Raw genomic sequence first — 12,341 nt, forward strand, 5'->3', positions numbered from 1 at the left:
CCTGGGTTTTCAATGAAAATTGTTGCGGTTACAGTAATCGCACAAATGCCATTGATGAGTGTAGGGGAGAAGAAAAGAGTTTGCTTGTGTTGTGTTTTGAGAGGGAGAGACAATACGTTAGTTTAACATTGAGGGAGTGAGGTTTTGAGAGTGAAAGGACGTCGTTTTACGTCATTTACACGCCACAGCAATACTACGTCATTTTTTCTTTGTCAACATGTCACAGAGGAGTCCAGATCAACTTTTCAGTGGAACCAGGTGGACGAAAATTGCTAGAAGGATGACTATGGATCCCGGCGTACAACTTCAGAGATGAAATTGGGTAACTATTAAGTTTAGGGATTACTTTGAGACTCGAGTGTAACTTCAGAGACCATTTTGAGACTTAACTCGCATCCTCTTATGTCGATTGCTAACAGATCACCAAACGGTGCTGGTGGGTTATCCAAAGAAAACTTCACTTGCATTGTTGTTTGGACGTATGAGAATTAATGTTAGTTCATTTTGTACTAAGCTGCAAGCAAAATAAAGAAACCAGCCTTTTGGTGTGACGCTTAAATCTGGCATACCCATAGCTAAGCTAGCCTTCCATGTGGGCCTATATTGATTAAACAAACTAAAAGCTAAAATAGCGTCGGGCTTTATTTCACCAGATTTGCTACACATCTAAGCAATATTGTCATATAAGTCCAACCAAGTAGATCCAACACCAACAAAAACCACTCTCATTAAAAACGAGCATGATTACACGCGCACACATCATTCTTCCAACCAAGTAATTTACGTTCACACGCTACGTTATCATTGTTGTCTTCTTCTTCTTCTTCTTCTTCTTCTTCTTCTTCTTCTTCTTCTTCTTCTTCTTCTTCTTTGCATTCCTCCTCCTTTGTCTCCTCCTACTCCTTCTCCTTCTCCTTCTTCTTCTCCTTCTTGTATTTTCTCCTCATCGTCATTCTTTTGTTGCTGCTGTTATTGCTGTTATTACAGTAGAAGGTGAGGAGAAAGAGTTTTAAATGGTGTAGGACAATGAGTCTAAATATACCGTAATTCACTCAAAAATGAACCGAAATTATATAATGATTGTGACACAATTAACTCAGAAATTAACTAAAATTACATAATTGATTACGACACAATTAACTCAGAAATGAACCGAAATTACATAACAATTGCGACATAATTAACTCAGAAATGAATTGAAATTTACCATAATGATTGCGACACATAAACTCAGTTCGAAGACAAGCACACAAACAAGACTAAATTATGAACAAAAACATATCCAAAATCAATTTTGGATTAGACAACACTATCAATATGTTTCTTCTTCTTTTTTGTTTGATATTTTTTACTCTTTTTTTACTTTATTCCTTTCAAGAGAATAAATTAAAAAGAATTTTGAGAAAATGAAATAAGAAGATGAAGATGCAGAAGAAAAAGATGAAAAAGAAGAAGAAAAAGTAGTAGAAGATGAGAAGAAAGAGCTTTGAATTGTGCATGATAACGAATCTAAATGTTCCTTAATTCACTCAAAAACGAACTAAAATTATATAATGATTGCGACACAATTAACTCAAAAATGAACCGAAATTACATAATGGATTGCAACACAATTAACTCAGAAATAAACCGAAATTACGTCACAATACTAAAAAATAAACCCAAATTACATAACAATTGTGATACAATTAACTCAGAAATGAACCAAAATTACATAATGATTGCGACACATAAACTCAGTTCGAAAACAAGCACACAAACAAGACTGAATCATGAACAAAAACACATCCAAAATTAACTTTAGATCAGACAACGTCATTAATATGTTTCTTCTTCTTTTTTATTTGATATTTTCTTCTCTTTTTCTTGATTTTATTCCTCTTAAAAGAGTGAAACAAAAAAAACTATAAGAAAATGAAAAAAGAAGGAGAAGCTGAAGAAGAAAAAGTTGAAAAAGAAGAAAAAGAAGAAGCAGTAGAAAATGTAGAGGAAGAGGAGAAAGAGTTTTGAATTATGTAGGACAATGAGTCCAAGTACACCTTAATTCACTCAGAAATGAACTGAAATTACATAACAATTGCAACACAGTTAGCTCATAAATAAACCGAAATTACATAATGGTTGTGACATATAAACTCGGTTAAAAAATAAGCACACAAATAAGACTGAATCGTGAACAAAAACACATTCAAAATCAGTTTTAGATCAGACAACATCATCAACATAGCAAAAATTCAACAATAACAATAACAATAACGACGATAACGATAATGACGATACATATAAGAAGAAGACGACAATGACGATAACGATGATGATCATGATGATGATGATGATGACGATGGAGGAAAAGGATAAAAGGAAGGATGAGAAGAAATTCCAATGAGAAAAGAAGAAGAAAGAAGGGGAAGAAAAGGAGAAGGAAGAGGAGGAGGAGGAGGTGGCGGTGTTGGCGACTGATGAGCGGATAATTTATACGCTTTTTGGCATTGTTTTTAGGTAGTTTTTAGTAAGTTCAAGCTACTTTTAGGGATGTTTTCATTAGTTTTTATGTTAAATTCACATTTCTGGACTTTACTATGAGTTTGTGTATTTTTCTGTGATTTCAGGTAATTTCTGACTGAAATTGAGGGACTTGAGCAAAACTCTGAAAAAGGCTGACAAAAGGACTGCTGATGCTGTTGGAATCTGACCTCCCTGCACTCGAAATGGATTTTCTGGAGCTACAGAACTCCAATTGGCGCGCTCTCAACGGCGTTGGAAAGTAGACATCCAGAGCTTTCCAGAAATATATAATAGTCCATACTTTATTCGGAAATTGACGACGTAACATGCCGTTGAACGCCAAGTACATGCTGCTGTCTGGAGTTAAACGCCAGAAAAACGTCATGATCCGGAGTTGAACGCCCAAAACACGTTATAACTTGGAGTTCAAATCCAAGAAAAGCCTCAGCTCGTGGATAGATCAAGCTCAGCCCAAGCATACACCAAGTGGGCCCCGGAAGTGAATTTATGCATCAAATACTTACTCATGTAAACCCTAGTAGCTAGTTTAGTATAAATAAGACTTTTTACTAGTGTATTAGTCGTCTTTTGACCACATTACATCTTTGGTCTCAGTTTTGTATTATTCTTCATCCTAAGAGGCTATTGATCACGTTTTAGGGGGCTGGCCATTCGGCCATGCCTGAACCTTTTACTTATGTATTTTCAACGGTGGAGTTTCTGCACACCATAGATTAAGGGTGTGGAGCTCTGCTGTACCTCAAGTTTCAATACAATTATTATTACTTTCTATTCAATTCTCTTTTATTCTTATTCCAAGATATACGTTGCACAACACCTTGATGAATGTGATGATCCGTGACACTCATCATCATTCTCACCTATGAACGCGCGTGACTGACAACCACTTTCGTTCTACTCTAGGCCGGGCACATATCTCTTAGATTCCCCAACAGAATCTTCGTGGTATAAGCTAGGTAGATGGCAGCATTCATGAGGATCCGAAAAGTCTAAACCTTATCTATGGTATTCTGAGTAGGATTCTGGGATTGAATGACTGTGACGAGCTTCAAACTCCTGAAGGCTGGGCGTGATGACAAGCGCAAAAGAATCAAGGGATTCTATTCCAACCTGATTGAGAACCGACAGATGATTAGCCGTGCTGTGACAGAGCATAGGAACATTTTCACTGAGAGGATGGGATGTAGCCATTGACAACGATGATGCCCTACATATAGCTTGCCATGGAAAGGAGTAGGAAGGATTGGATGAATGTAATAAGAAAATAGAGATACGAGAGGAGCACAGCATCTTCACACACTTATCTGAAATTCCCACTATTGCTTTACATAAGTATTTCTATCCTTTTTTATTTTCTATTTATTTATTAATTTTCGAACTCACCATAAACCAATTTAATCTGCCTAACTGAGATTTACAAGGTGACCATAGCTTCCTTCATACCAACAATCTCTGTGGGATCGATCCTTACTCACGTAAGGTATTACTTGGATGACCCAGTACACTTGCTGGTTAAGTTGAACGGAGTTGTGGAAAGAAAAAGCTTCTCTAACAGTGCCTGGAATTATTATTGATCACAATTTTGTCCACCAGCGACGACGGTAATGAAAGTGAAAAATAATAAAAAAAAGGAAGGGAAGCATACGTGAATTTGAAACAGAAAAAGAAGAAGTAGCATGAGGAGAGAAGAAAGCGGGAAAATGAAGCGCGTGATCTAAGTCACTTGATGAACTTAAATGTTAAACTTGCTTGGATGTGAAAAATAATTCTTATTTCACACGAAAAAAAAAGCAAACATAGTTTCAGTCTTCAATTTTACCAAACTTTCTTTCTGATCCTACGCGCTGTGCACTTTGGCAGCTCCCAGAAGATCAAGTTTCATCAATTAGGGAAGCGGAAGCATGGTCTCAACCATGTTTTAAAGGTTGTTAGAGATTTGAATGTTGTTAGATAGTGCAGACATAGTGGAAGGTAGTTAGATTTTTGTTAAACACTATTTGGTATTGGGGTAGTTAGAGTTTATTATATTTAGTATCTCTTGCCTCTTTTCTCGTGTATTCTGCTTGTTTGGTACGAGTTTATTATTGAACCAATGAACCAGTCATTTAATCGGTTCGGTTTTCGTAACCTTGGCTGCACCCCAATCCTTGTTTTGTATTCAATTTCAATTTCAATTGCAATTGCAAGCTTCAATATTTTCCTCTGTATTAATCTTCAAATTCATGGGGGATTTTTCCCTCTTTTGGCACTTAAGTTCTGAAACTAGATGTGAAAAGGTATTTGTTGACAGTAAATAGGATGGATCAATTTATAGGAGCTGAAGAGCATCTTGCTCAACAAGGACTTAGGCAGTAGCTTGATGAAGTCAATGTAGCTGCTCAAAATAGCCTTGCCCCTATCCAAGACCATGTCATTTTCACTCTCCAAGTTCCTTCTTTCTTTGAAGAAGCAGCTTTTGATTCTATATAGTTCATTGTTTGATAGAATTTTGACCTTTCTAAAAAGTATATTTCAAATGTGCGTATGATTGCTTTGATAGGAGCAAAAGGCAGCAAGAGATAACTAATTATGTCAAAAATTGTAGCATTCCTCTTGCTAATGTTCAACAGACTTTTGATACTGAGATGCAAAAGTTAGGTAAGTCTCTCTTTTCTTAACTGTTATTGCTTCTTTAATTGCTAAAGCATTGATAGAGAAGTCTCAATATGGTTACAAACAACTTAGGGAGAATACAAGAAGGCTAAGAGCAAACTTAGGGAGTAAAATAAAGTTTGTAAGGAGTTTTAATAGGAGAGAACTTGTAGGGAATTTCATAGTAGGATTTTATTCTTCTTCATTGAAATTATAGTATAAATGATACTATATATATTTCTGTAGCATTGTAATTGAAACATCATCAAAAAGAAGAAAGAAAATTAATTCACATCACATTATATAGAGTAATCACATCATATTTTCTCATATTGGTTTTTGTTACAGTTAGTGCATTATTGTGGGTAGTGTTCAATTTCATATTACTTTGTATCTATTAGAAGTCCAAATTCTACTGCAGACTCAACAACTGATATCAAGAGCCAATATTATATTATTCATTATTTGAGTAGTAAAATTCAAGTTTGAATACAATGGCTTCTACTAGTGAAAATGTCAAAGTAGGCAAATATGAAATCGAAAAGTTTAATGGGAAAAATAATTTTTCCTATTGGAGGATGTAGATAAAAAATTTGCTTATATCACAGAAATTACAGAAAGCACTGGCGAGAAAAGAGAAAAAGCCAGAGGATATGGAGGATGAGGATTGGAAAGAATTAGATCTTGAAGCACAGGCTGCGATAATCTTATGCCTTGAGAGAGATGTTGCTTTCTTGGTGAATGAAGAAGCAACTGCAGCAGGTGTCTGGTTAAAGTTAGAGAGTAACTTCATGACAAAGACTCTAACTAACAGGATCTACTTAAAATCCAAATTGTATACATGCAAGATGGAGGAAGGCACCTCAATAATCCGAGAATAAATCAATAAGTTTGATAGGATTATATCAAACTTGAAGGATATAGATGTGAAGATTGATGATGAGGATCAGGCACTCATATTATTACTTTCATTACCGAAGTCCTTTGAAAATATAGTGCAGACTTTGATTCTGGTGGGTGACACTCTAAGCATGGATGAGACGAGGGCATCACTTTTAATGGATGATCTACGTAAGGTTGCTACGAGTGTAATGTCATCTTCAAATGGAAGAGAGTATAATGATCAAGCACAAGGATTGTTTATAGCTAGAGGGAGGAGTAATTAAAGAGGAAAAGGTAAGCGTGGAAAGTCTAGGATAAAATCTAGACCTCACACAAAAAAAAACATGCTTTAAATGTGGTGAGCCTTGACATTTTAAAGCAAATTACCCAAATAAGAAGATAAATTCCAAGAAACAGAACAATGACAACTCAAAAGAAAAACAAGAAGCAAGTTACGTCTCAAATGATGATGAAGATTATTACTGTGTAATAGATGATTCTTACGAGATATCTGGTAAATGGATGTTTGATTCTGGAGCTTCTCACCATATGTGTCCAAATAGGAAGTGGTTTACTACCTATCAAAGCACTAATGGTGGAACAGTTTTTATGGGCAACAATGGGATAGGTACTATAAGAATCAAGATACATGATGGAGTTGTAAGAACCTTAAAGGATGTGAAACATATTCACGACTTGAGAAAAATCTAATCTCTATAGGTTTGTTAGAAAAAAATGATTGCAAAATGGTTGCTGAAAATGGGGTTTTAAAGTTGTTCATGGTTCTTTGTTAATGATGAAGGGGGTTCGTCATGGTAATCTTTATCCTCTTTTAGAGACAATTGTTACAAGTGAGCTAGCAGTTGGAATCGATGAAAGACCAAATAGACTGCATGAGGATTTGGCACATGCGGCTTGGGCATATGTCGAAAAAGGGTCTGTCATTGCTTAGTGAAAAAGGTTTGCTGAAAATTTTGAAGAAACCACAAATTGAGTTTTGTGAACACTATGTATATGGAAAGGCACATAGGATGCAATTTTTTATAAACAAAACACAAAAGTAGAGGGTTGTTTGACTACATGCATACTGATGTTTAGGGTCTGACTAAAGTTACTTCCAAAGGTGGTTCCAGGTACTTTGTTACGTTTGTTGATGATTATTCAAGGTATGCTTGGGTTAACTTTCTCAAGCATAAGAATGAGGTATTCAACACTTTTAAGCGATGGATAGTAATGGTTGAAAACTGAACAGGTGGAAAGCTAAAAACTCTACGATCTGATAATGGCATAGAGTATACGAATGGAGATTTCAAGGAGTTCTGTGATCAGGAAGGAATTGTGAGATACTGGACAGTTAAAGACACACCATAACAGAATGTAGTCACGAAAGGACTGAATCATACACTACTTAAGAAGGCAAGGTGTATGCACTCTAATTCTGGGTTAGACAGAGAATGGTGGGCTGAGTCAGTTGCTACAGTGTGCTACATAGTGAATCGATCTCCATATTCTTCTTTAGATGGAGCACACCTTATAAGGTGTGGTCAGGGAAACATGCAGATTACGAAAAACTCAGAGTTCGATGCACGGCTTATTATAATGTCAAAAGACAACAAACTTGATGAAAGAGCTAAGAATGAAATCTTTTTAGGGTATCCAAGAGGGGTTCAAGGCTATCGTTTTTAAAGCGTAAGTGATTCTAAGTTTGTAATCAGTAGGGATGTGACCTTTACTAAAAGTTCCATGGTAGCTTTGTCTAAGATTATGACACCAGATGATGGTGATGTTGGAAAAACTATAAATACTCAAGTGGTGGAGATAGAGTCTAAAAATCAACCAATAGACTCTAGTCATGTTCAGGTGGAGCATCTTACTACTACTCACAAAGATGAAGAGGACGATGAACTTGATCATGAGGAGATTCAACAAGAAAATACACATGTATTACAACAGCAACATCAGGATTCTTTGGCATCCATTAGGCCAAAGAAGAATTATAAACTTGTACAGAAGATTGGGTCAGACAAGCCTTTGAGGCATTATGGACAGTTAAATTTGGTAGAGTATGCATTCTCGGTGGAGGATGATGAGGCAGTCACCTTCAAAAAAGCTATCAAGGACAAAGATAGTGAGAGCTGGTTGGTTGCTATGGAAGAAGAGATGCAGTCTCTTCATAAAAACAAGACATGGGAGGTGGTCTCATTGCCCATGGGAAAGACTGCTAGTGGTTGTGTAAAAGAAAAGAAGATCATATTAAATCGGATGGTACAAGATTCAAAGCTAGGTTAGTGGTCAAGGAATTCGCACAGAAAGAAGGAGTTGATTATAATGATATATTTTCTCATGTGGTTAAACACACTTTCATTCAGATGCTTTTAAGTCTTGTAGCTCATGGCAATCTTGAGTTAGAATAATTAGATGTGAAGACAGGGTTCTTACACGGTGATTTAGAGGAAGAAATTTACATGTATATATCAACCTGAGGGTTTCAAAGTTGAGGGTAAAGAAGGTCAGGTTTGTTGCTTGAGGAAATCGCTTTATGGATTGAAACAATATCCTCGGCAGTGGTACAAGCGATTTGATTTCTTTATTCTAAAACAAGGTTTCTTTAGAAGTAACTATGATTATTGTGTATACATTCGTAAACTTCCTAGAGATGATTATATCTATCTTTTATTGTATGTGGATGACATGCTCATTACTTCCAAGAGCAAGGTGGAGAAAGGTAGGTTAAAGTTTCAACTTGGTGACGAGTTTGAAACAAAAGATTTGGGTGCTGCGAGAAAAATTTTAGGCATGGAAACTAGAAAGGCATGTATATACTAAGAAGGCTACATGGAACGGGTGATCGAAAGGTTTGGGATGAAAAATACTAAGCTAGTGGTGACTCTATTGGCTCCACATTTCAGGCTCTTAGGTAAACAATCTCCTACAACAGCAGAAGATAAGGCTTACATGGACAATGTACCTTACGCAAGTGTTGTAGGAAGCGGTATGCACACGCTTAGACATTTAACAAGCAGTTAGTATTGTTAGCAGGTTTATGGCAAACTTAGGAAAGACACACTAGGAAGCAGTCAAGTGGATATTAAGATACTTGAAGGGTACCATTGGAATAGGTTTATACTTTGGTGGTAAATCATAATGTCAAATTAGTGGTTTTATTGATTTTGATTATGCTGGTGATCTAGACAGACGACGATCTACAACTAGTTATGTATATAAAATTTATGGTGCTCTAGTTAGTTGGCGATCGATGTTACAAGTTACAGTGGCACTATCTACTACAGAGGCTGAGTACATGGCAGTAGCAGAAAGGGTGAAGAAGGAATTGTGGTTAAGGGATCTTCTAGATGATTTGGGTTTTAAGCAAGATTGTGTGAATCTTAGTTGTGATAGCCAAAGTGTGATTCCTTTGGCTAAAAATTAATTTCATCATGCTCATACCAAGCATATTGATGTTAGGTATCACTTTGTGCATGATATTATAGAGAAAGGTGACATTTCTCTCGTGAAGATACACACAAACGAAAACTCAGCAAACATGTTGACTAAAGTAGTATCGAAAAACAAATTCCAACATTGTTTAGATTTGCTCAACATTATTCCATGTTAAGTATTACATAGCGAATAAAGGAACTACATTACGTTTGATCCTGGTAAAGGGTACGTAGGCAGTCATTGTTAAGATGATGCAACCGGATACGACTACTACAATTTGTTCATTCAAAATTTGAGTCAATTTTTCAAATTGTGACCGAGGTGGAGAATTGTGAGAATATAGGAAGGCTAAGAGTAAATTTAGAGAGTAAAATAAAGTTTGCAAGGAGTTTTAATAGGAGACAACTTGTGGGGAGTTTTCATAGGAGGATTTTATTCTTCATTGAAATTATAGCATAGATGATACTATATATATTTCTGTAGTATTGTAATTGAAACATCATTAAAAATAAGAAAAAAAATTAATTCACATTATACTATATAGAGTAATCACATCATATTTTTTCATATTGGCTTTGTTATAGTTAGTGCATTATTGTGGATAGTATTCAATTTCATATTACTTTGTATATATTAGAAGTCCAAATTCTGTTAGAGACTCAACAAATGGTTTGTTATAAACAAAAAGAGCAGACTTGTATGCAATTATGACTACATCTAGAAAAATTTTGCATTGGAAGATCTTATTTGGATCTCCAGAAGTTTTAGTTTGATTTCCCTATTGAAGATATGGGACTGATAGATCCATGCAATTCTGGGGCTTAGTAGTTTTTGTTGTTGGCGATTTCCTATTGAATACGCAAACAGCATGTCTTACTTGGTGAAAGTATTTGGACAATGAATACCATGGTCTAATAGTTTTGAACATGGTGCAGGAGAAATTGAATAGATCTCGGATGGTATGTCAAGATAGGTATGAGCCTGGTAAGCTCCAGCAGAAAGATATGGTTTCCTGTGCTGATGAGGCGATCCAAGACAGCATCAAGATGCTGCCACTTCTTGCTAATAAGTTGAAATCCTCCTTCGGCATTAGGGACAATGACTCCTTATAGCTCCACTTTTTGTATCCAAAGATTTAGTTATTATTGCAGATGGTGCAACTATGCAAGACATTATTTTGTAACTCTATTTAGAGTGCACAAAATTGTGCTTGATTTCTGTAGTTAGAATATATCAATTACTTGAAGCAATAATTATGTGCATTTAGTTAGGGTTTATTTTACTACCTTCAAACGCAACCTTTTTATACAATTAACGCTTGTAATCATTTTGAATTTGATCACAAACAACTTTAGCCGTGCAATTTAACTACCTGTTCTTTAAGCGGAATGGAAGCCCAACAATACTGCTCGAGACTCGAGATTTTTTATCGTGGGTGCATTTTACTTTTGGATTTGGGAACTTGATATTTTAGTAGAACTGTAGAAGTGAAACTCCGAAAGATACATCAACGGAAACTTGTAATCTTTTTTTCCTCCCCTCAACAAATGAGCTACTCTCAAATAGTAGCTAAGCCTGAATTACCAGATATCTACTACCTCACTCCTCATTTCTTGCTCAGAGCAAAGCTGTGGTGACTGGTGACCATTCAAACAAACAAGAAACAATGCAAACAGTATTGCAAACCTTCATCGTAGTTTGTTTATTTCTAAAATACATATTTGGTGGCAGCTGCAGGTGACCAGATATAAGCATAGAGTAGATGAGTTCATAATCCCCACCATGAATTTCATATGTCTGCAACAAACAGGCACTGCTGCTTTCTTTATTTCACAGAGCATGGTAATTTTCATTCATATTTAATAAGATTCTTGCAGCAATGAGACTTTAGAAGACTTTAGAGAAAGAGAATTGTAATATGTAATGTTTCACACATAGAGAAGTATCTTATATATGCCCACTTGTTGAGACTAACTCTAACTAACTAAAACAAGAAAGTATGAAGAAGCTAGTTCTAACCAACTGACTTTGCTGCTACCTTACTCTCTAAGTATACTAGTACTTATGATATCATTCCTTAACACTCCCCTCAAGCTTAGTTGGGCTTGTCAACCAACTTAAGCTTGACAGACAAGGGTTTTGTCAGCAAGTCTGCTAATTGATCATGAGCAGGGATGTTAATGGCATACAATTGCTTTCTATTCACAAGTTCCCTGATGAAGTGCAGATCAGTCTCTAGATGTTTGCATCGGCTGCGCGTTATAGGATTGACAGCAGGATGACAAGTGCTTTGAGGGACTTGAAGCTCTTTGAGAAGTTGCTGAATTGACATCACCTCTGTTTTAGCAGTTACAATAACCCTGTACTCTGCCTCAGTGGTAGATCTACTCACCTTTGACTGCTTTCCACTCTTCCAAGAAAAACAAAGTACCCGCTGGTAGACCTTCAATCGTCTAAATCAGATGCCCAGTCTGCATCTGCAAAGGTGAGAATTCTGTAGTCAGTACATTTGCAAAAGATCAGTCCTTGCCACATTGTACCTTGCAAGTATCTTAACACACCGCCTTCCATTGCTCAGGAGTTGGTTTGTGCATGAACTGAGAGCACTTGTTTACAGTAAAAGAAATGTCTGGTCTTGTTATTCTTAGGTACTGCAAGGCTCCAGAAGATCATTAGTATATTTAGTTTGTGAAAGGAGTTGTTTATCAGATTGAAGAAATTCAGCTTCTAGTCCTAGGAAATAACTGAATTTGCCTAATTCCTTCAGTGAAAAAATCTGATTCAAGTCTGCAATTAATGTATTAATCTCATTCGAGCCTGAACCTGTAATTACTATGTCATCCGCATAGATTAACATATAG

The 12,341-nt window shown here is 36.1% G+C and overlaps 1 pseudogene; it reads left to right on the forward strand.

The window, feature by feature from the left end:
• The first annotated feature begins 4,824 nt into the window (after positions 1-4,824).
• Positions 4,825-10,592, forward strand: LOC127748502 (uncharacterized; annotated as a pseudogene).
• The last annotated feature ends 1,749 nt before the right edge of the window (positions 10,593-12,341 follow it).

Source organism: Arachis duranensis, chromosome 6, assembly GCF_000817695.3.
Source record: "Arachis duranensis cultivar V14167 chromosome 6, aradu.V14167.gnm2.J7QH, whole genome shotgun sequence".
NCBI classification, from domain to species: Eukaryota; Viridiplantae; Streptophyta; class Magnoliopsida; order Fabales; family Fabaceae; genus Arachis; species Arachis duranensis.